The sequence below is a fragment of the Pelophylax lessonae genome, assembly GCF_965119305.1.
Source record: "Pelophylax lessonae genome assembly, chromosome: 2".
Classification (NCBI taxonomy): domain Eukaryota; kingdom Metazoa; phylum Chordata; class Amphibia; order Anura; family Ranidae; genus Pelophylax; species Pelophylax lessonae.
In genome coordinates this window covers 437,608,444-437,629,309 of record NC_138769.1, presented here as the reverse complement: position 1 = coordinate 437,629,309, position 20,866 = coordinate 437,608,444, and the positions used below count along the sequence as shown (strand labels likewise).

General features: G+C 45.8%; 1 protein-coding gene across 1 annotated transcript in view; it reads right to left on the bottom strand.

The window, feature by feature from the left end:
• PRRG1 (proline rich and Gla domain 1) overlaps positions 1-12,016 on the bottom strand; it is an 86,857-nt gene extending 74,841 nt beyond the window's left edge. The window contains exon 1 of the mRNA XM_082248372.1: positions 11,887-12,016. The gene's annotated coding sequence lies outside the window, so the exon portion shown is untranslated. The remainder of the gene's footprint in view (positions 1-11,886) is intronic.
• Between the last annotated feature and the right edge of the window lie 8,850 nt (positions 12,017-20,866).

The window sequence follows — 20,866 nt, the reverse complement described above, 5'->3', positions numbered from 1 at the left end:
CTTTTAAAAACCTGTAATGTTTTAGAGACTGATCAATAAAAAAAAAAAAAAAATTGAAACCTATTTGATTATTCAAATTTCAGAACACTGTTGCGAGTTGGAATTCTTTGTTTTCGTCAGGCGTAGCAAGAATTCATATTTACCCAACCTTGTTTGTTAAAGTTCCAAAAGCACGTACTTTGTTCTTTACCCAATACGTTATCAACTTTGACAATCTAGTTATGAAAACTGGTTGGAATCTATAGCTCAACAGCTAAAAAAAAAAAGACAAAAGATGAAATCGTAATAAGAAAAAAAAAAAAAAAAGTTAAAATGAAGGGAAAAAAAAAAACCAAAGAAAAAAACTAACCCAATTTCTCAATGATAAAGAGTGAAAAGAAATTGGAGAATCGATTTTTACTTGCTCTATCAGGGTGACTGCTATGTGGGAGGGTCTGACTTCATTATAACCAGAAAGCCAGTTTTAGGACCCACTTATGTCTTAAGTGCAAACTTAGTAATATGCACGTTACCGTAACATGCATTACAATTCACTTTGAAGGCATTGCAGTGTGTGCCAATATACCATATTACAGTGCTATGCAATGTTTTACAAAATGTGTTGTACTATTTTTGGGATATTCTGGTGAGTTGGCAGCCCTTTATCTTCAATAGGCTGCCTTAAAGTAACTTTTTTTTTTTTTTAAATAAACATGTTTTTGTTTATTACCTGCTTTGTGCAATGGAGTCCTCTTCTCGGTCCCTTGCAGGCTCCTCTGGCCAAGTGGCCCTGGAGCAAGCAGCTTGCAATGGGGGCACAGAAGCAGGCTCGCTCCCGAGCCACGGCTCTGCATGTCCATTCACACAGAGCCGCGGCTCAACCTAACCCCCTCTCTCCTCATTAGCTCACACTGCTGTCATAGCCAATGAAGAGGGAGAGTCCCAAAGAGCCAAGGCTCTCGTGCACATTGGTGGAGGAAGATCAGGCTCAGATAAGTATTAGGGGGGCTGCTACACAGAAAAGGTTTTTAAACTTTCATGCATATAATGCATGAAGGTATAAAACCTTCAGCCTTTGCAAACATTTTAATGCACTGCACATTAAACTGATTTTAAATATCCAAATAGGCTAATATTGGCATATTAAAAAGGAGAAGTACAGCCAAAGCTTGTTTGGCTGTACTTCTCCTGTGGATCACAGGAGTGCAGAACGTTCTGCACTCCTGTGAACTGTTTTCAGCAGAGAGCGGGCTGAAGTCCGTTCTCTGCTGAAGTCACAGTCAGTCCAGGCTTGGGTGTCATCACGACCATGGAGTAGGAATCGGCCCACATGCCTGCAAGACGCCGAGAGCCTGAGCCGGACGCTTCTGCCCCCTCCGCAGCCCAGCGCTCTATTGAGTGAGGGGGGGGGGGGGCAGAGCAGAGAGCTGCTGACTGACAGTCGGCATCTCACAGAGCTGTGAAAACCGAGTGATCGGTGGTGTTCGAGGCACCAGGGGACCAAAGCTGCATTCATCTAGGGAGGTATGATTCTAAAGCACATGTAGCACCCTCCAAGGGGCCTTGCCTGATTAACATTGTTCAGCTAGGCTGACATGTGCTCCCAGGTGTGCCTGTTGTGTTGGGGAGTCTTCCCACTGTATCCCAATAAGGGCTCTCATTGGGCAGTGGAGGAAACCTGGCCAATAGCACACCAGGGCTTGTATCCATCCTAGAAGTGAAGATTCTGCCACACAGCATTCTGGAAGGGGATATAGGTCCACGGGGAGCGCATGTCAGTGTCTTTGGCGGGAAGCAGAGTCCCAGGAGGGAGGTGACTGCTGTTTCTCCTCCTGTCAGGAAGAATCGGGTGTCCCAGGCGACTGGCCTGAGTGGACACAGGGCTGAGCTGCAGAGAAGGACCCAGACGTGCAGAGGACCAGCAGAGCATTGGGGGTCGAATTTCAGGAACGCTTTCTGAGTTGCGAGTACTGAAAACTGCCCCTGGGGTCTGCCTAGGAGAGGGGACCACTCCGGAGATGGTCAGAGGGATCCAGGCACTAGCTGGCTGGTGCAGAAATTATAGTAAAGGGGGTGCCAGAGATTACCCTGAAGAGCAAAGGGGGTGCAAGCGGTTGGGCCCGGAAGTCAAAAGTGTTAAGTGTTGCAGCAGCATTGCAAGTAGCTACCTCAGCCAGTGAAGATTACAGGGAGCAGTGTAAAGGACTTTTGAGCTGTGAGGAAGCAGCAAAAGTCAAGTTTTAGTTCACAGACCGCAAGTCAGTTTTACAAGCGCCAGTAAGCGTTGGTCGGCCTTCAGCCGACGCCAAGACAGCCCTAGGCGGCATTTTTCTCAAGTGTCCCATTTTTCTCAAGTTTGTACCTAGTTGAGCCAAAGGAGTATCCCTCTCATTCCCTTCTCCCATCCCCATATAAAATAAACAAAAAAAAACAAAGATGCCGGACTGTTCATTGTCTCAGATCTCACACTTCGGCAACAAGCCTAAATACACTGTTGGTGTTAACGGTAACCATGGCAGACCCACATCAGGCCCAATGCCTGAAAATACTGCTACACACATACATTTCCTAGAGAAAAGAACAGCCCAACTCATTGGCTGTTAGTCACAGGCTCTTAAAAAAGGATCTGCAAGAAACGGCCATTGCAGGGGATCCCTGAGCAGATTAGTGGAGAAAAAAAAAAAAAAACAGAATCAGGCACATCGGAAATTCGATTTATGGAAACTGTACAGATCAACTACAGGACTTCATACATTTTAGAAAACCCTTGGGGCTGCAAATTGCACATAGCAATTAAAAAATATATTTCCTCGTAAAGATGCCTAAACGAGTAATCGCTCTATGAAACATTCTGTATACAGCACTATTCACTTGAATGGGTTGCATTTGGCACCGAACACGACTTGGGGTATGAAGGGCTGAATGAAGCCCAGGGTCATTCGACCCACTTCCTGTGAGCCCAGGGGGTCAAGACCCCACACCCCCTCCACAGGGATACATGATCAAGGTGCATTGAGCTCACAAAATGCTGCTGCTGAGAATACAGCTTGCGTTTTAATGGTGCCAAAAGGTTTGGGGGTTGTCGAACTTGAAAGGTTTTAAACAGCCCCAAGGAAACCCTGTACAATTAGGTAAGCAGGGGCACCTCCAGACAATTTTATTTTACTGGAGCTGTGCTGGGAGTAGAAGTGGAGGCAAGTCCCAGAGCCAATATCCTGGGTTATATTAAAAGCAGACATACTATAATGAGAAATGCTTTGTCAGAAAATGAAAGAGGCAATGATATATAGAAACAATTTATAGAGTACTAAGAGCACAGACTGTAGCTCCTTTAGGCACATTAAGGAGAAAAAAAAAAAAAAGCTATGCACTCCGCAGCAAATGGAGTGTGTGGCCAGATCCTGCTTTACAATGGGCATGTTCTAAAATAAAATGATTAGGTCATACACTAGCCTATTCGCTGCAGAAAACTGCACACATGCCACAGTCCTTTTAGCCACAAAATAGGCCTTAACCTACGAGTCCCAGGCGCTGTTTGAAAACCACCCCTGGACTCCTATTGGCCAGGCCTACGCTGGCACTAGTGATTTAACCACCAGCTGTCACTATCAGCCGGGGGCCAGAGCCAGACCCAGAAGCTCCTGGGCTTCCAATGAGTCTACAGACTGCTCCAAATCAGAGCGCTGTACAAGCAAATGTAAACACATTCTTTACTCATCATGTTTACACAGGGAGTGCAGTGACATTACAGCAGCTCCTGTAAGGATGCAGCTTTGGGCAGCTCTGTTAGTCTCTCCCTATGGCAGTAGATCTCTATTATAGTATTCTGTTGGCTGATTGCAGCCAGCAATAGACCTTTTATTGAGGGATCTGTTGCTGCACAGCGCCATGGGGGGGGGGGGGGGTGGATCTCTGGATCTGCTCTCCATTGAAAAGGTCACAATAATGGCATCTGCATTCACTGTGCAAGCATTAAATGTGCACAAAAGTGAATATTCAAAGTTTTAGCAAGTGTAAACCTAAAAAAGTCACCGTCCTGCCAATCTGTGCCCACCTCAGCATAACTTAAGCCCCGTACACACGCAACGATTATCAGCCGACCGATCGTCCGTCTTTTGTTGGTTGGAATGTGCCTAGACTGCACTGGACTTTTCTCGCCCAACAAAAATCTACTTCAGAAGTGATGTCATGTGTTGGTTTGCTTTCTTTGTGTTCTTTCTTCACTGAGCATGTCCAGTCTTGCTCATAAGATTTTTCCCTGTCGAAATCTGTACTGACTGCATGGAAATCGACCGTGTTTTGACGGAGGACAAAAATTTTATTACCTGCACACCAGATTTTTTTTCGGGCGAAAAGTCGGAGTCGGTTGTCGGAAGCATCATACTAACAAGCCAAAAATCGGCAGATCGGTCGTTGGACGAAAATTCCCTGCCAATTTTCGACACGTGTGTACGGGGTTAAGGCTGACCATACATTATACAATTTTCTTGTGCAGTTTTACTTTAGATTTATTGAAACCATACAATACAAGGTCAAAACGTAAACACCTTGTTTGTATGCAATCAAACACCCCTTGCACTACATAGTTGGTAAATCTAAACGAAATTGAAGAAAATTATCTAATGTATGGCCAACCTTAAAGTGATTTTAAAGTCTCGAGTTTTTTTTTTTTTTAATAACATGTTATTTGTTTGGCCTGTAAAGTCCGATTTTTTTTTCTCCTTTTTACTTTTACACAATTATGGATGATGCCACATAGGTCATGGATATTGCTAAAAACGGTATTGTAAAGACTCCATTTTTTTTTAAAATAACGAACATATTAAACATACCTCCTCTGTGCAGTTGATTTTGCACAGAGCAGCCTGAATCCTCTTCTCGGGTCCCTCTTCGGTGCTCCTGGCCTCTCCCTCCTGTCAATAGCAAGCAGCTTGCTATGGGGGCACCCGAGCCGAGCTGCAGCACCGTGTATCCATTTAGAGATGGAGCTGCCGTTCAGCCCCGCCCCCTCTCTCTCCTGATTGGCAGCTCCCTCTCTCTCCTCAATTTTGATTGAAAGCCGATGGCGCTGCTGTGTCTCAGCCAATTTAGGAGGGAGAGTCCCAGATGACCGAGGGACTCGTGGACATCGCTGGACAGAGATGGGGCTCAAGTATTAGTGGTGCTGGGGAGGCTGCGATACACAGAAGGCTTTTTATCTTATTGCATAGAATGCATTAAGATTAAAAAAAAAACAAAAAAAAAAAAAAAAAAACCTTCTGACTTTACAACTCTTTTAATCTTTTTTGTTATGCTAATCATTTACACAAACTGATTTTTTTTTCCCTTGAGTACATCCAAAATGTAGGGTTGAAAGGTGGAATAAAGCTCTCCTAAAATAAAATGTATGCATTCACTTTAAGCTTTACTATTCTACAACATTACATAGGGCGCACTAATTTGAAATCAATTTAATCAGACATTGCAAGTTATATTTTGGGGTATAAATATATAGGGGGTGCACAAATTACATAAATGTCATGCTGGGTAGTTTACTACTATTTATTTCCAATAAAAAGAAAAAAAAAATAATAATTGAATTAAAATTCACTACTAAATTAAAGCCCCGTTTGGAGAAAAAAAAAAAGTATAATTCATTAAGGTAGGACTACTACCACTTAGGGCTGCATTCACACAGAGCATAGAGTTTTCGCACAATTTTTACCTTAATTTTCAGGCGGTTTTGGAGTCAGGCATTGACATCTATCAAAAACGCTGGTAATCAGCCCAAAAAGAAGCTCATGTACTTTTTTCAGCTACAGGCGTTTCGCTTCAGGCGTTAAAATGTGAACAGGGGCCATTTTAAAGAATGGGGTTTTACTTGTTGGGCGTTTTGGAATTTTTTTGAGCGTTTTTGGAGATCAAACCCATTTGGGATTATGGGGTTTGCAACAATTGCGACTTTTATGCACTTTGTTTCACCCTTCACAATTTTGTATTTTAAAGTTCAATACATTTTATATATTATTTTGTTCACTGGAGGCACAGTCATTATCACCTTTTTGTTCATTTGTTAGGCTTTTGCTTTAAGACATGCTGCTTTATGTATAGAATTTAATCACTAATAAATCATTTTTTGGGGTAATTTTTGGGCAAGTATAAGGGTATTAAGTTACTTTATCACTTCACTGATTCCTCCCATGCTGCAAGTTCTTTGCACCAGAAGTGAAGCACCTGCTCTTTTCTGACCTGCCACTTGTGCACATCAATCTACTGAGGCTGGAACAGTCAGTATCAGCCCTGGACTCCAGCAACCTGTCCAATTATAGATTATGTGTCAGGAAGCCATACAAATAAAGCACAGCCAAGCACCCCATGACACCGCTACGGAGTATACATTGCTTTCTTACTAAACCTGTTATCCAAGGAACATGGGCTGGCAGTTGCAGTTAGAAAAAAAAAAAAAAAAAAGTATTGGTGCCATGGTAGCAACACTTATGTCTGTTGTTGATCTTAAAGGAGAAGTATAGCCAAAGCTAGTTTGGCTATACATTTATGGATGAGAGCTTGAGTTGGCTGCGAGCCCGAGTCAGCCGCTCCTCGCCCCTCCACAGCCCAGCGCTCCAGTGAGCGAGGAGAGGGCAGAGCAGAGAGCAGTGACTGACAGTCAGCAGCTCTCTGCTCAGGGGGCTGTCAGAACCAAGCGATCAGCGGTGTTCGATCGTTCGGTTCTCAGTGTAGAGGCGCTGGGGAATGCAGCATCGGACCGATTCTGCATCCACCTAGTTAAGTATTTAGCTTTTTTCTTTTTTTTGTTTAAAAAGCCAAAACCTATACTTCTCTTTTAATGTTGAAGTTCAGACTAGCACATTCAAGCAGCTTTGCAGCACTCTAGTTTTAACGTGGCATGTCAAGTTTGGCTGGCATTATGGCAGCCAAACACATTTACTAAAGTCAATGGGATCACACTGCCACTGCACACTATTTGCCACTATGGCAGTTGCAATATGGTATTTGTGTCAAATCCCTACCGAAATCTAAAAAACCAGGCATCAGAAACACCTACTCTACTTGTAAACCGACTCCACGCATGTCCGGCTGAAGTTTGCAGTTCCGGAGCCTTTCTGTTCACCAGTTCAGATGTAAATTTTTGCCTGGATTCGCACCTGAACCAGACACAGAAAGGCACATAACCCTTTTGAAAACCACACCTCGGCCTCCCTGGACACGTGTGAAATGGCTCCATTGAGAGCCGGTCACATTCACGTAATGCAAATTGGATGTGGTTAAAAATGCATCCAATTCACAGATATGTGAACCTAGCATAAAGCACAATGTGAAAGGGGAACTGCAGCGGAGCCCCCGCCCATATTGAAGAAGCCTTAAACGGACAAAATATATGTTTGCTTTAACAATTAATATTCAAGGTTTTGGCACCCTAGGCAAGTATAATAGAGTAATGTCCAATCTAAATTTTATATATATTTTTTTAAAGTGGTTGTAAACCTCAGACAGGAGATATTAAAGCATATCCCTCTATAGTGTTTACTTGACTTAAATTAAGAGCTTTAAGTATAATTTATGCCCACTGCTTTGTTCCTCTGCGATCAGCATAAGTCACTTCTGACAAGTTTCCCTGACACCAAAAGAAAAAGGTGACAGGGAGGGAGTTCCAGCTGATGGACAGCCTTGCCTCTGTTCCAGTGTGTTTTGTGGAGGGGGGGGGGGGTGTCTCTCTTCCCTCCAATCAGCTCTCACAGCTCTCCTCACCGAGTTCTGCAGAGTGCAACTTCAGCTCCCCATCCCCTTTTTTCTGAACATTCAGACAAGATTTATAAATTCCAGACTTTATGTAGCAAAGAGAAGACTGCAGATCAATGGGTACAACTTAAGGATTTGTTTTAGCTCTTTCATCTAAGGCCGGTCACTTAACTTGGTATATGGAAGGGTTTACAACCAATTCAAGTAGCATCACTTCAAATAAAGAGAATGTAGGAAACATGACTTTGCTCTATGTAGTTTTGGCCAGATTGGGTAGTGACACATCTATAGGTGCCATTAAACCTCCATGGTATCCCTGGCCAGCATGGAAAGACCAACAAATACTGTCCCCCAAATGAGGATGTATTCTATAAAGGCATATAAGGCCTTCCTGCTTTCTCCCTACTCAACATCCATTAACATGTATGCTCAGGAGATGGAAGCATGCACATTTATGAGAAGATCTAGCAGTCTGTACATGTACCTCTCCCCCAATCATTCCTTATTTATATTGTTCACGCTTTAAACTGGTTTAACCAGTACCACCATTTGTTTCTATAGTTTACTGCCAGGCATAGGTAACACAATCCCCCTTTAGGATAAAAAAACAACTCATTGTGATAGATTAATGTATAGTTTCCTACCTGTATGAGGGAGTATTCATACCCTGGAGGGGAAAAAAAGATAATATTAGAACAAGAACTTCAGTCAACACAAATCATCAGTACACCACCACAGGGGCAGGTTATATCCATTTCCCATTTCTGGTTTAGGCTCGGTTCACACTGCTGTGACCTGAAAGTTATGTGACGTGTGGGGCGACTTCCTGGTGACTTGAACAATACTTTGATAGAAGTAGAGAATAGAAGTCGCCTTGAAGTAGTACAGGAACCTTTTCTGAAGACGGGGTGACTTCAGTAGTGCTAATTAAGACAGCTCTCATTGAATAACATAGGATTTCCCATGTCACATGAATTGGGGTCTCACAAGTTGGATCCCAAGTCACGCCAGTGTGAACCGAGCCTTTAGTTATCATGTACTCGGTTCTGTACATGATCACAAGTCCTTATGCCAAGCTAAATTCAGATGCAGCCTCTTGCGACCTTTGTGCCCCAGGGAAACCCCTCAAATAATTTTTTAGCTCTCAGGGAACCCATTTTAAAATCAATGGATTGGGGATCAATGGGAAAAATACCCCCTTACAGTGGTTGTCAGTGGGAAGAATGTGGATAAACAAAATAAATCAGCCAAATGTCTGCCAGTAAGCAAGATGGTGTCCTCTCTGGGTGGAGTCTAATTGGCTGACACTTTCACGCTTGCTTATGGACAGTGTTTGGCTAATACATGTTGCATTTTGTTTTTTCTCATGCGAGTACCCATTGGTGCCTTTCATAATAAAACTGTATGACAGTATTGCACTATGAGTCCATCCTTTTGCTCCCCCCCCTTTCACTGGCAGTCAGTGAAAATAATGCCCCCTACACTGCTGGTCAGTAATAAGAATGCCCCCCTTTACACTGGTGGTCAGTAGCAAAAATGCAGTCAGTGGAAAGACTGTCTCATTTACATTGGAGATAAGTGAAAACAACTTTTAGATTGGTGGTCAGCGAAATGAATGTACTAGGGATGCACCGATCCGATATTCGGATCGGATATCGGCGCCAATATAGCCATTATAGCTGGATCGGGGGGGGGGGGGAATCGGTAACATTGACCGATCCGCTTTTTGCTGAGTAATGGCTCAGCCATCCCTTACTTGGTGCAGTAGTAGTATGAGATGGGAGCCGCTACTTCCTGTATAGTCCCGGCTCACAGGCGGAGTGATATCGGATGCACTCCGCCTGTGAATGGAGGAGCCACACACATGAAGCAGCAGCTTTGTTCTGTACTGCAGCCGCTTGCTTTGTGTGTAGCTCTGGATCGGCTCCGGTATCGGCAATTTCACAACGCCAGATATCGGTATCGGGTCCAAAAAAGTCGGATTGGTGCATCCCTAGAATTTACCCTTAAGCATGCCATAGACTGTATGATTTGCTTTCCTGCAACCCAAGAAGAAAATAAATAAAAATCACTCGCAGTGTGTGGAGGGGAGGGGGGGGCACAGGGAGCCACCCCTGCCAGGAGAACACACAGTCATTATTGCTAGAAGCTTTAGCTCTGGCAATAAAAATCCTACAGGCTGGTTGTGCCCACGTTGATTGATCAACTTTGTTGGTACATCCAGCTTGCCCATAAAGGGTTTGAATCTGGGCCAGTCCATGCTAAACCCGCAAAAATTCGTACCATCTATGGTCGATTTATATTGGTGGTCAGTGAAAACAACGTCCCCTAGACTGGCGGACAGTGAAAACAATCTCACCTTACATTGGTGATCAGTAGGAAAAATGCCCCATTGGTGGTCAGCGGCAAGAATATCCCACTTTACAGTGGAGGTCAGTAAAAAGAATGCCCCCTCTACAGTGGTGATCAGTGAAAAGAAAAACCTCTTACAGACAGCTAAAAAGATCATTAACGTGGTGTCTCTGCCAAGTGGTCTTGACCCTGGAACTATGAGGACAGCACCAGGTGGGACGTCAATCAGCCACAGCTCAGGAAAATCCTAACAACCTGTAGAGCAGGAATCTCCAAACTTTTCCAATCAAAGAGCCAGTTTACTACTCTTCAGTCTTTAAGGGTGCCGGACTAGGGTCATTGGAAGTAGAAAATGTCCTGGTGTCCAGTGGGAGTAAATGCCATATTAGTGGTGCCAACAGAAGGCATCGGGGGGGGCCTCCTTTGGTGCCAACAGAAGGCATTGGCAATGGGGTCAGCAACAGAAACCGTGCCCCATTGCTGGGGGTCAAGCAACAGGAACCGTGCCCCATTGCTGGGGGTCAAGCAACAGGAACCATGCCCCATTGCTGGGGGTCAAGCAACAGGAACCGTGCCCCATTGCTGGGGGTCAAGCAACAGGAACCGTGCCCCATTGCTGGGGGTCAAGCAACAGGAACCGTGCCCCATTGCTGGGGGTCAAGCAAAAGGAACCGTGCCCCATTGCTGGGGGTCAAGCAACAGGAACCGTGCCCCATTGCTGGGGGTCAAGCAACAGGAACCGTGCCCCATTGCTGGGGGTCAAGCAACAGGAACCGTGCCCCATTGCTGGGGGTCAAGCAACAGGAACCGTGCCCCATTGCTGGGGGTCAAGCAACAGGAACCGTGCCCCATTGCTGGGGGTCAAGCAACAGGAACCGTGCCCCATTGCTGGGGGTCAAGCAACAGGAACCGTGCCCCATTGCTGGGGGTCAGCAACAGGAACCGTGCCCCATTGCTGGGGGTCAAGCAACAGGAACCGTGCCCCATTGCTGGGGGTCAAGCAACAGGAACCGTGCCCCATTGCTGGGGGTCAAGCAACAGGAACCGTGCCCCATTGCTGGGGGTCAAGCAACAGGAACCGTGCCCCATTGCTGGGGGTCAAGCAACAGGAACCGTGCCCCATTGCTGGGGGGTCAAGCAACAGGAACCGTGCCCCATTGCTGGGGTCAGCGGGTGGAATAGTACCCCAAGGGCTGAATAAAAGCAAGCAAAAGGCCACAGATTGGAGACCGTTGCTCTAGAGGAACGCTGGTTGAGAATGGCTGCTCAGATGTGAATAGTTAGCCTTTCAGACAAGCAGTACCTCCAAAACCAGGGTGCTATTCTTATCACTGTTCATTAATGAGTGTTCTGCATGACAATCAATGTTTACAAACTAAATGTAAAAGGCAAACCTATAATTAGGGCTATTAGTTAAGTAGGATGTTATTACAGTCCAATCATAGGAAGACAGCAGGTGCTGATCACATTGGCCATGAGCAATGTGACAAATCCTGTCCTCAGCTAGTTGTGTCCAGCTCTGGGATAATATCATTCATCCACCCTTCTGTGTCATCATCATCACAGGACTACATGACTAACACTTAACTGTTTGTGGAAGAGCCTCCCCCATCCATCCATCCATCCATACCAGCATCCTGGAGGGTGTCCTCCCAACTCAGATCAATGATCTCTCCCATGTTGTTTTCTAGGATATGTATATAGTAATGGGAGGAGGAGGGGGGGCTTCTGCAGAGCCACACCAATGATCCCCACAACTCCTCTCCATCCCATAGTAATCACACACACATCCATCTATATTACCCCCCATCTTACCGATCAGTAGGGAGTAGTGGTGCCCTGTGCTCACTATCTGTGCGGAGCCCCGGATCTCCCTCTATAGAGTTCAGCTCGGGATATCGCCTCCTCTCACTGCCGCTGCTCCGTCCATGAGCCGAATCCTAGCTAGGCATTAGGCAATGAGTGATACAGGGAGGAGAGAGCCAGAACTACCACTCCCAGCAACCCCTGCGGCAGCCACAACTCTTCAATCCACACAAACTTTATTCAGCACAAACACTTTACCCAGAGGATGGAGTGAATGAGGTGGAAAGGTTACATGTATTTGTAGAATGGTTACAGATTGCAATGTCACAGCTGTGTCCTATGAACGATTTTAGGGCTCCTTCTCATTTTCTGGCTTCCCAAATGCCCAGAACATGGATAGTGTGCACAGGAAGAGGAGAAGAAGAACTAGAGGCATGAACATTTTTATTTTCACCCCCTTCCTGACCAGGCAATATTTTGCAATTCGGCACTGCGTTAATTTACCAGACAATTGCGCGGTCGTGCAACGCTGTAACCTAATAAAATGTATGTATTTTTTTTTCCCCACAAATAGAGCTTTGTTTTGGTGATATTTGATCGCCTGTGCGATTTTTAATTTTTGCGCTATAAACAAAAAAAGCCACAAAAAAAAAAAACAATATTTTTTACTTTCTGCTATATAATATTCCCAATAAAAAAATAAAAAATTTAATTTTTTCATCATTTTAGGCCTATATGTATTCTGCTACATATTTTTGGTAAAAACAAAATCCCAGTAAGTGTATATTGATTGCACAAAAGCTATCACGTCTACAAACTATGGGAAAGATTTGTGTCATTTTTTTTTTTTACTAGTAATGGCGGCGATCTGCGATTTTTAGCATGACTGCGACAGATCGGACACCTAAAGCCCCGTACACACGTACCGATTGTCAGCCGTAAATATTCGGCCGACAACCGATCGGCCGATTGTAGGCTTGTTAGTATGATGCTGCCGACAGCGCACTTTCGGCCGAACAGAATCTGTCGTGTAGGCATTAAAACTTTTGTTGGCCAACACCAGAACGGCCGATTGTTCGCCAGTCAGTACAGATTTCGGCCGACAGACAGCAGATTTGCAAGACTGGGCATGCTCAGAGAAGAAAAAACACAAGGAAAGTTAACCAGCACATGACATCACTTCTGCAGTCGGCTGTTGTTGGCCGACAAAATTTGTGTGCAGTCTTTTGCAGTTTTCAACAGACACGACAGCCCTGGACAAAAGACGGCCGATCGTTCGGCCGATGATCAGTACGTGTGTACGAGGCTTTACTGACATTTTTGACACTTTTGGGGGGACCAGTGACATTACTACAGTAATCAGTGCTAAAAAATATGCACGGTTACTTTACTAATGACACTGGCAGGGAAGGGGTTAACACCAGGGGTGATTAAAGGGTAAATGAATGCCTAGTGGGGTGTTTTCTAACTGTGAGGGGTATGGGCTTGTGGAATCAACACAAAGATCTGTTCCTAAATAGGAGGAACGCAGGAGCCCTGTGTTGATTACTGAGTGAACAGCGGTCTGCCGTGTTTACACCAGCAGACCGCCATTCTCTCTCCACAGGGAGCGATCGCAAGTGCCCGGCAGCAATAGCGGCCGCCGGCCCCATGCATCAGCTTCCCCTATGGCAAATGGGGGCGGGCGCCCGCCCCCAGGATACAGGTATGGCGATTCGTGGGAAGACCTGCTGTATATAGGCGGCTGGTCGGCAAGTGGTTAACTGACAATTGCGTGGACGTGCGATGCTGTACCTAAATAAAATGTATGTCTTTTTTTCCCCACAAGTAGAGCTTTCTTTTGGTGTTATTTGATCACCGATGGGTTTTTTTTTTGCGCTATAAACAAAAAAAGGGCAACCATTCTGAAAAAAAAAAAAACAATATATTTTAATTTCTGCTATGAAACATTCCCAATAAAAAAAAAAAAAATAAGAAAATCAAATTTCTTCATCATTTTAGGCCAATATGTATTCTGCTACATATTTTTGCTAAAAAAAAATCCCAATAAGCGTATATTAATTGGTTTGCACAAATGTTATAGCGACTACAAACTATGGGATATTTTTATATATTTTTTTACTAGTAATAGCAGCGATCAGCAACTTATAGCGGGACTGCGATATTGCAGCAGACATTCTGACACTGACACTTTTGACACTTTTTGGGAACCAGTGACAAAATTTTACAGTGATCAGTGCTAAAAAAAAATATGCACTGTCACTGTACTAATGACACTGGCTGGGAAGGAGTTAAACATGTAGGGCGATCAAAGGGTTAATTGTGTGCCTAGCCAGTGTTTTCTGTGTGGGAGGTGCTTGTACTAAGGGAATGCATTCATTTATTTTCCTGCTTTGCAGGGACACAGGATCAATGCCTTCTCTACTGACAGAACAGCGATCTGCCTTGTTTACATTCTGCCTGTGTATAGAACGATCAGCATGTGTCGGTGGACATCAGGTCTGCGGGACCCGCTGTGTAGAATTACAACCGGAGTGAGCCGCCAGCGGCATGCCCTCAAGCACGATATCTGGAAGTGCAGGATTGCTTATATATACGTGATCCTGCACATCGCAGCCGTCCTGTAGCAGTAAAACTGCTAAGGGGCGGTCGGCAATTGGTTAATTTGGCTGGTTACAAACCCTATGAGTTTTTTTTTTTTTTTTTTGTCATTTGTCCCATTGAGGAGATTTACCTTTACTTCCTATCCTTTAGTCTAGTGGCAGCTGGTGCATTGGGGGCGCAGGGGCGCCGCCCCCCCATCCATGCATCTGGCCCCCTAATCTACATGCGGGGCACCAGACGCAGGGAATTCAATGGGGCTTTTTTTTTTTTTTTTTTTTAGCCATATGATTAGAGCCAGAGGCTCTAATAGGCTAAAAAAAAAAAAAAAGGTGGGCTCGGGGCACAGAGCTCACCCAGTTGTGTGACAATAGCGAATGAAAATTTGCTATTGTCACTCGGATCCTCCTTCTGGCCAATCAGGAAGCGGGTCTTGAGAGAAGGAGGGAGAAAGGAGAAGCCATAGAGGAGGAGGGAGGAGACGCAGAAGACAGGGGGAAGAAGCTGAAGCCGCCGCCACCTGCTGCTGCAGATATCCAGGCAGGGTGAGTGAGCGGGGGTTCTGTCCTCTGTCCTGTCCCCTGTGTCCTGTCCCCTGTCCTGCTGTGGTCCTGGGGGTTGGGGGGGATGGTGCGCAGCCTGGTGTGGTCCGTCTGCGCCCCCCAGGCCCATGGAGCACCAGCCGCCACTGCTTTAGTCACAACAAGAAGAGAACAAAAAGTCCTCTAAAAGAGGGAAATCCATGAACTAGTGTCCCCATCAGATGAATTTCCCTCTATTCCTGTCTTGTGTTAACCCAAAACATTTTCTTTCACTTTCTGTGATAGTCACAAGGCTATGCCCCTAGGTGGCAATGCGCCCTAGGCGGCTGCCTAGTTTGCCTAGTGGAAGCATTCTCCACTAGGTGATTCTGCGTAATGGGGGTCACAGAGAGCTATAAAAATCTCCCCCACTCAATCTAAAACAGAATAAAAAAGCTTTGGTCTTCGTTACATTGCTAAAAAACAGCAAATTAGTGGAACTCCCAGACAGAATGCTGGCTTTATAAAGAATATGATACAAAACTATCATTGAAACATTTGATTCTGTGATTAGCATGTATCCTGGGAAGCAATCTTTTGCCTGCTGTGAAAGTTTATATCAGTATTAGTTTGGTGGTTTAAGAGAACCACACATAGAACAGTAAACCACCAGTTAACACCAGGTGCAACTTGTCATGCGACTTGAAAGAACAAAGTCGCATGCCAAGCTGCACCATATTTGCCGCTATGGAACCGTTCAAATCAGTGTGAGGTGAGCCACAGCCACTTTGAAAAAGGTTCCCTGCGCTATTTTTGTGTGATTTCATGTGTGACTTGCATTGACATCTGTGCATGAAGTTGCACAGATGTCGGCAAGCGGCACAAAAAGTCGCACTGATAGGCAGCTTTGAAATCGCACTGACTTAGCATGACTTCAAAGCCACATCTGGTGTAAACCAGAGTGATTCTAAATGTTAAACATTTTTTTTAAATAATAAAGATGTTCTACTGCTCTGCACAATGGGTTTGCACAAAGCAGTCCTGGGCCTCTTCTTCTGGGCTCCCCCACCGGCGCTCCTGACCCCCACCGGCGCTCCTCTTCAGCAAGTACCCCCATAGAAAGCTGCATCCTATGGGGACACTTGTGCAGGCTCAGCCCCACCCCCCACTACCTCTTCATAGGACATATTTGACAATTGATTGAAAACACTGATTGGCAAGGGCTCCTGCTGCTATCAATCTGCCCTGTGAGGAGGGAGAGAGTCGTTGGATCAAGATCAGGCTCAGACAAATATAAGGGCGCTGGGAGGATCCTGTAGCACAGAAGGTTTTTAACCTTAATGCTGAGAATGCAAAAAAGTGGTTGTAAACCTCAGACATGAAATATGAATAAAGCTTAATCCCAGTGGTCAAGTCCTGGGGAAAAAAGTGTGGGAACTCACCCAAGATACACCCGCGCCCCCCCCCCCCCCCCAAAAAAAAATTTACGCTCATATATTTCACAGAGAATACAATGCAACATTTATTGTAAGGGGTGTGAGGGTGGCACGAGAATGCAAATGTGCAGTGGACTCATTGCTCCACTTACCTGGCACCTCTGAAATCGATGTCCCCGGGCCTGCTCCTTGTGTGCTGGCTGTGTCTGGCTCCTCTGCTGCGTGCTGTTGCCGCGCCTTACCGGTGACTCTGCTGATGCTGTCCACACGCTCTGGGCCTTCAAATGTATAAACATGAAACATTTGTGCCAAATTGGCCAAAAAAACACATAAACATGAAATATTCCTGATAAAGGGCATCAGTCACGATTCACGAATGTTTCATGTTTATGCATTTGAAGGCCCAGAGTGTGCAGACAGCATTAGTGGAGTCAAAGGTAAGGCGAGGCAGCAGCATGCAGCAGAGGAGCCAGACACAGCCAGCACATAAGGAGCAGGCCCGGGGCCTCGATTTTAGAAGTGGCAGGTAAGGTAACTGGAGCAGTTCAGCTGTAAAATTTGACAGTGTGAGGGTGGTATGAAAGGCAAATGTGCAGTGAGTGGACTGTGGAGACTCACTGCTCCAGTGACTCACCTCCCAGGCAGGCTGCCACAGTGCCACTGCCACTTCTAAAACCGACCTGCTCCACTGACTGCTGCAGTTTTCTTCTGGATATGCTGCTGCCAGCTGCCTTCACCTTGCCTCGCCGCCTCACCGATCGACTCAATGCACTCCAGTCAGGCCACGCCCACGCCTGTCCATTCCGCGTGCGCTCTAGGCCTGGGCCTGTGACTGGCTGGTGGTGCTTGCTGTGCAGCGCATTCTTCTTCTGCTGGCGTGACGTCATGCCGCTGTACACGCCCCCCTCCACCGGCCTGTTTGTAGAGGCGCCGCGAGCGGCGAGACGCTGCGACTGCCTGCACTGTTCTGTCTTCTTAGTTCTGGCTGCCCTGGTCCTGCAGGAGGAGCAATGGGAACGGCGTTCCTGCTGTGGAAATAGTGCGGGAACGTCGTTCCCATGCGTTCCTGCAGGACTTGACCCCTGCTTAATCCTCTATAGTGTGTATTTGCCTCAGTTAAGAGCACTAAGTGTCATTTCTGTCTGCTACTTTGTTCCTCTGCTATCAGCATGAGTCACTTCTGACAAATTTTCCTGACACCCTGAGAAAAAAGGTGACAGGGGAGGGACCTCCAGCCGATTGACAGCCTGAGCTCTGTTCCTGTGTGCTGTGTGAAGGAGGGTGTGTCCCTTCCCTCCAATCAGCTCTCAGATCTCTTCTCACTGAGCTGTGTAGAGTGTAACTTCAGCTCTCCACTCCGTTTTTTTCTGACAGCGCAGACAAGCTTTATAAATTCTGCACTTGGAAGGGATGTGAGAGAGAAAAAATGCAGATAAACAGGTACAAATTACATAGAAGGATTCATTTCATCTCTGCGTATCACCTGAGGCCAGTCACTTCACAGAGTATATTGAAGGGCTTGTAGCCACTTTAACCACTTGCCGACCGCTCACATGGAGCGTACTGCGGCAAAGTGGCTCGTTATCGTCCAGCGACGTAGACTTACGTCGCTGGACTCCTCCCCTTGTGGGCGGCGCGCGCGCCACCGGAGGCTCGCTCCCGCTGTACACAGCGGGAGTCAGGCCAGGGGAGGAGAGGCGGTGATCACCACCGCTCTTCCCCGATCGTCGGGGGTTGAGTGAGGAGATCCGCCCGCTTGTGTAAACAAAGCGGGCGGATCTCCTATATGACAGGCAGGGACAGATTACAGGATTCAGCATAGCTGAACCTGCGATCTGTGCCTGTGTCACACAGTCCCCTCCCCCCACACACGTCAGTAAGCACCAGGCATATATTTAACTCCTTGATCACCAATAAAGTTAACCCCTTCCCTGCCAGTGTCATTATTACAGTAACAATGAATATTTATAGCACTGATTACTGTAGTAATGTCACTGGTACCCCCAAAAGTGTCAAAAATGTCACTTAGGGGTCCGATCTGTGCGCCGCAATGTCGCAGTCCCGCAAAAAAAATCGCAGATCGCCGCCAGATCGCCGCCATTACTAGTTAAAAAAAAAAAACAATAAAAATTATTACATTTCCCGTAGTTAGTAGCTGCGATAACTTTTGCGCCAACCAATCAAAATACGCTTATTGCGTTTTTTTTTTTACCAAACATATGTAGCAGAAAACAAATTGGCCTAAAATGTTAAAAAATTTTGATTTTTACATTTTTTTGGGGAATTTCATATAAAAAAATGTGAAAAATATTGTTATTTTTTCAAAATTGTCGCTCTTTTTTTGTTTATAGCGCAAAAAGTAAAAATCGCACAGGTGATCAAATACCACCAAAAGAAAGCTCTATTTGTGGGGGAAAAAAGGCCATACATTTAATTTGGGTACAGCATTGGACGCCTGCGCAATTGTCCATTAAAGTACCGCAGTTCCGAATCGGAAAATATGGCCTGGTCAGGAATGGGGTAAAATCTTCCGGTCTTAAAGCGCTTAAAAATACGCTCATTGAGAATTTTTTTGTCAAAGACATGTAGCTAAATATATTTTGGTCTAAATACTATATGACAAAAATTGAATATATTGGCTATTTTTTAACTGTCAAAGTAGAAAAATATTGTTATTTTTTCAAAATTGTCGCTCTTTTTTTATTAATATCGCAAAAAATGAAAAGCGCAGAGGTGATCAAATACCACCAAAAGAAAGCTCTGTTTGTGGGAAAAAAAGGACGTCAATTTTGTTTGGGTACGGCGTTGCATGACCGCGCAATTGTCAGTTAAAGTCGCACAGTGCCAAGTTGCAAAAAGCGGCCTGGACGTAAAGCAGGAAAATCCTCCGGTCCTAAAGTGGTTAAGGTATAAAACCTTAAAGCGGAGTTCCACCCAAAAGTTGAACTTCCGCTCATTTGCTTCCTCCCCCTCTCTGGTGCCACTTTTGGCACTTTACAGGGGGGAGGGGGGAACGGGTACCTGTTTTTGACAAGTACCCTTCCCCACTTCCAGGAGATGGCGCCATCCCTCGGAGGTTCGGCCCACTCCTCCTTCCCTTGCCACCAAGCCAATTCAAATGCGCAGCGTGCTTCACGCATGTGCAGTAGGGACCAGCCTGTGAAGCCGCAAGGTTCCCTTACTGGCAATGGCGGCGGCAGCACCCGACAGCCAATGGAAACATCCGCTGCGATGCCGACATCGCTGGACTCCAGGACAGGTAAGTGTCCCAGTATGTGTAGCTGCTGACTTTTAATTTTTGGGGGGGGGGGCGGAACTCCGTTTTAAGGTGTCTCTAAAGGCAGAAGATTTTTTTACTTTAATGCATTCTGTGCATTAAGTTAAAAGATCTCCTGTGTGCAGCTCCCCCTCTGCCCCCCCCCATACTTACCTAAGCCTGATTTAGATCCAGCTACGTGCTTGAGGGCAGAGGCTGTTTGGGCCCTCCCTCTCCTTATTGCTCAGATACAGCTGCAGGAGATGTGGCTCCTGCTGCTGTCAAAATCACAGCCAATAAGGAGGGAGCAGGGGGCAGTGCTGAGCCCCGCTCTGTGTGTCTTAAAGAAGACGTCATCTCTGATGACACGCGTAGGGAAGGCGTGCTGACGTCACCACGGTGTACCCGGAAGTCGGGCTGCGGCGGTCTATGGAATTGTTTGCCGATAGCGCTCTTGATTCTTCTTCGTAATGTGAGTGTATCACCTTGTTCTACAATAAAACTGTATTTGCATTCTACACTATTGTGGCCCTTCTCTTGCATATCCCTTGCTTGCTTGGCGATCTGGATGAGGCGACTAGTGTTGTATGCTGGATACTGCGGGTCTCTGTCCACTGAGTGATCTTTCAGGAGAGGAACACCGCATTGGGTTGTGTCCATTGATGTCCATATATTATGTACGATGCTGATTTCTTTATCAAATCTGGTAAGCGCATAGGATATTCTCAGCATGTCACACTAGCGGCGGAAGGAGTGATCTATGGTGGTGGATTCATTTTCTTCTATACTGCACTCTAGACTGGATCTCCTTTGTATTTTGGACTTTCTTATTTGGACTTTTAGGCACATGCTGTGTCAAATGTTTGGACATTTTTAACCATATGTTCATCTGTTATCTGTCAGTGCGATTACTTTATTCTCAGATTTAGCGCAGCTTTCCTTTACCATACTTAAGGATACACAGACTCAGCTCGGGAGTGAACACGCATGGGTGCCCCCTAGCAAGCGGCTTTCTATGGAGGCACTCGTGGGGGGGGGGGAGCCAGGAGCAACGGTGGGGGACCCGGGGAGAGGAGGATCCGGGCTGCTCTATGCAAAACCACTGCATAGAGCAGGTAAGTATAACATGTTTGTTAATTTAATCCAGCATTTACAATCACTGTAAGGGTTTAGAA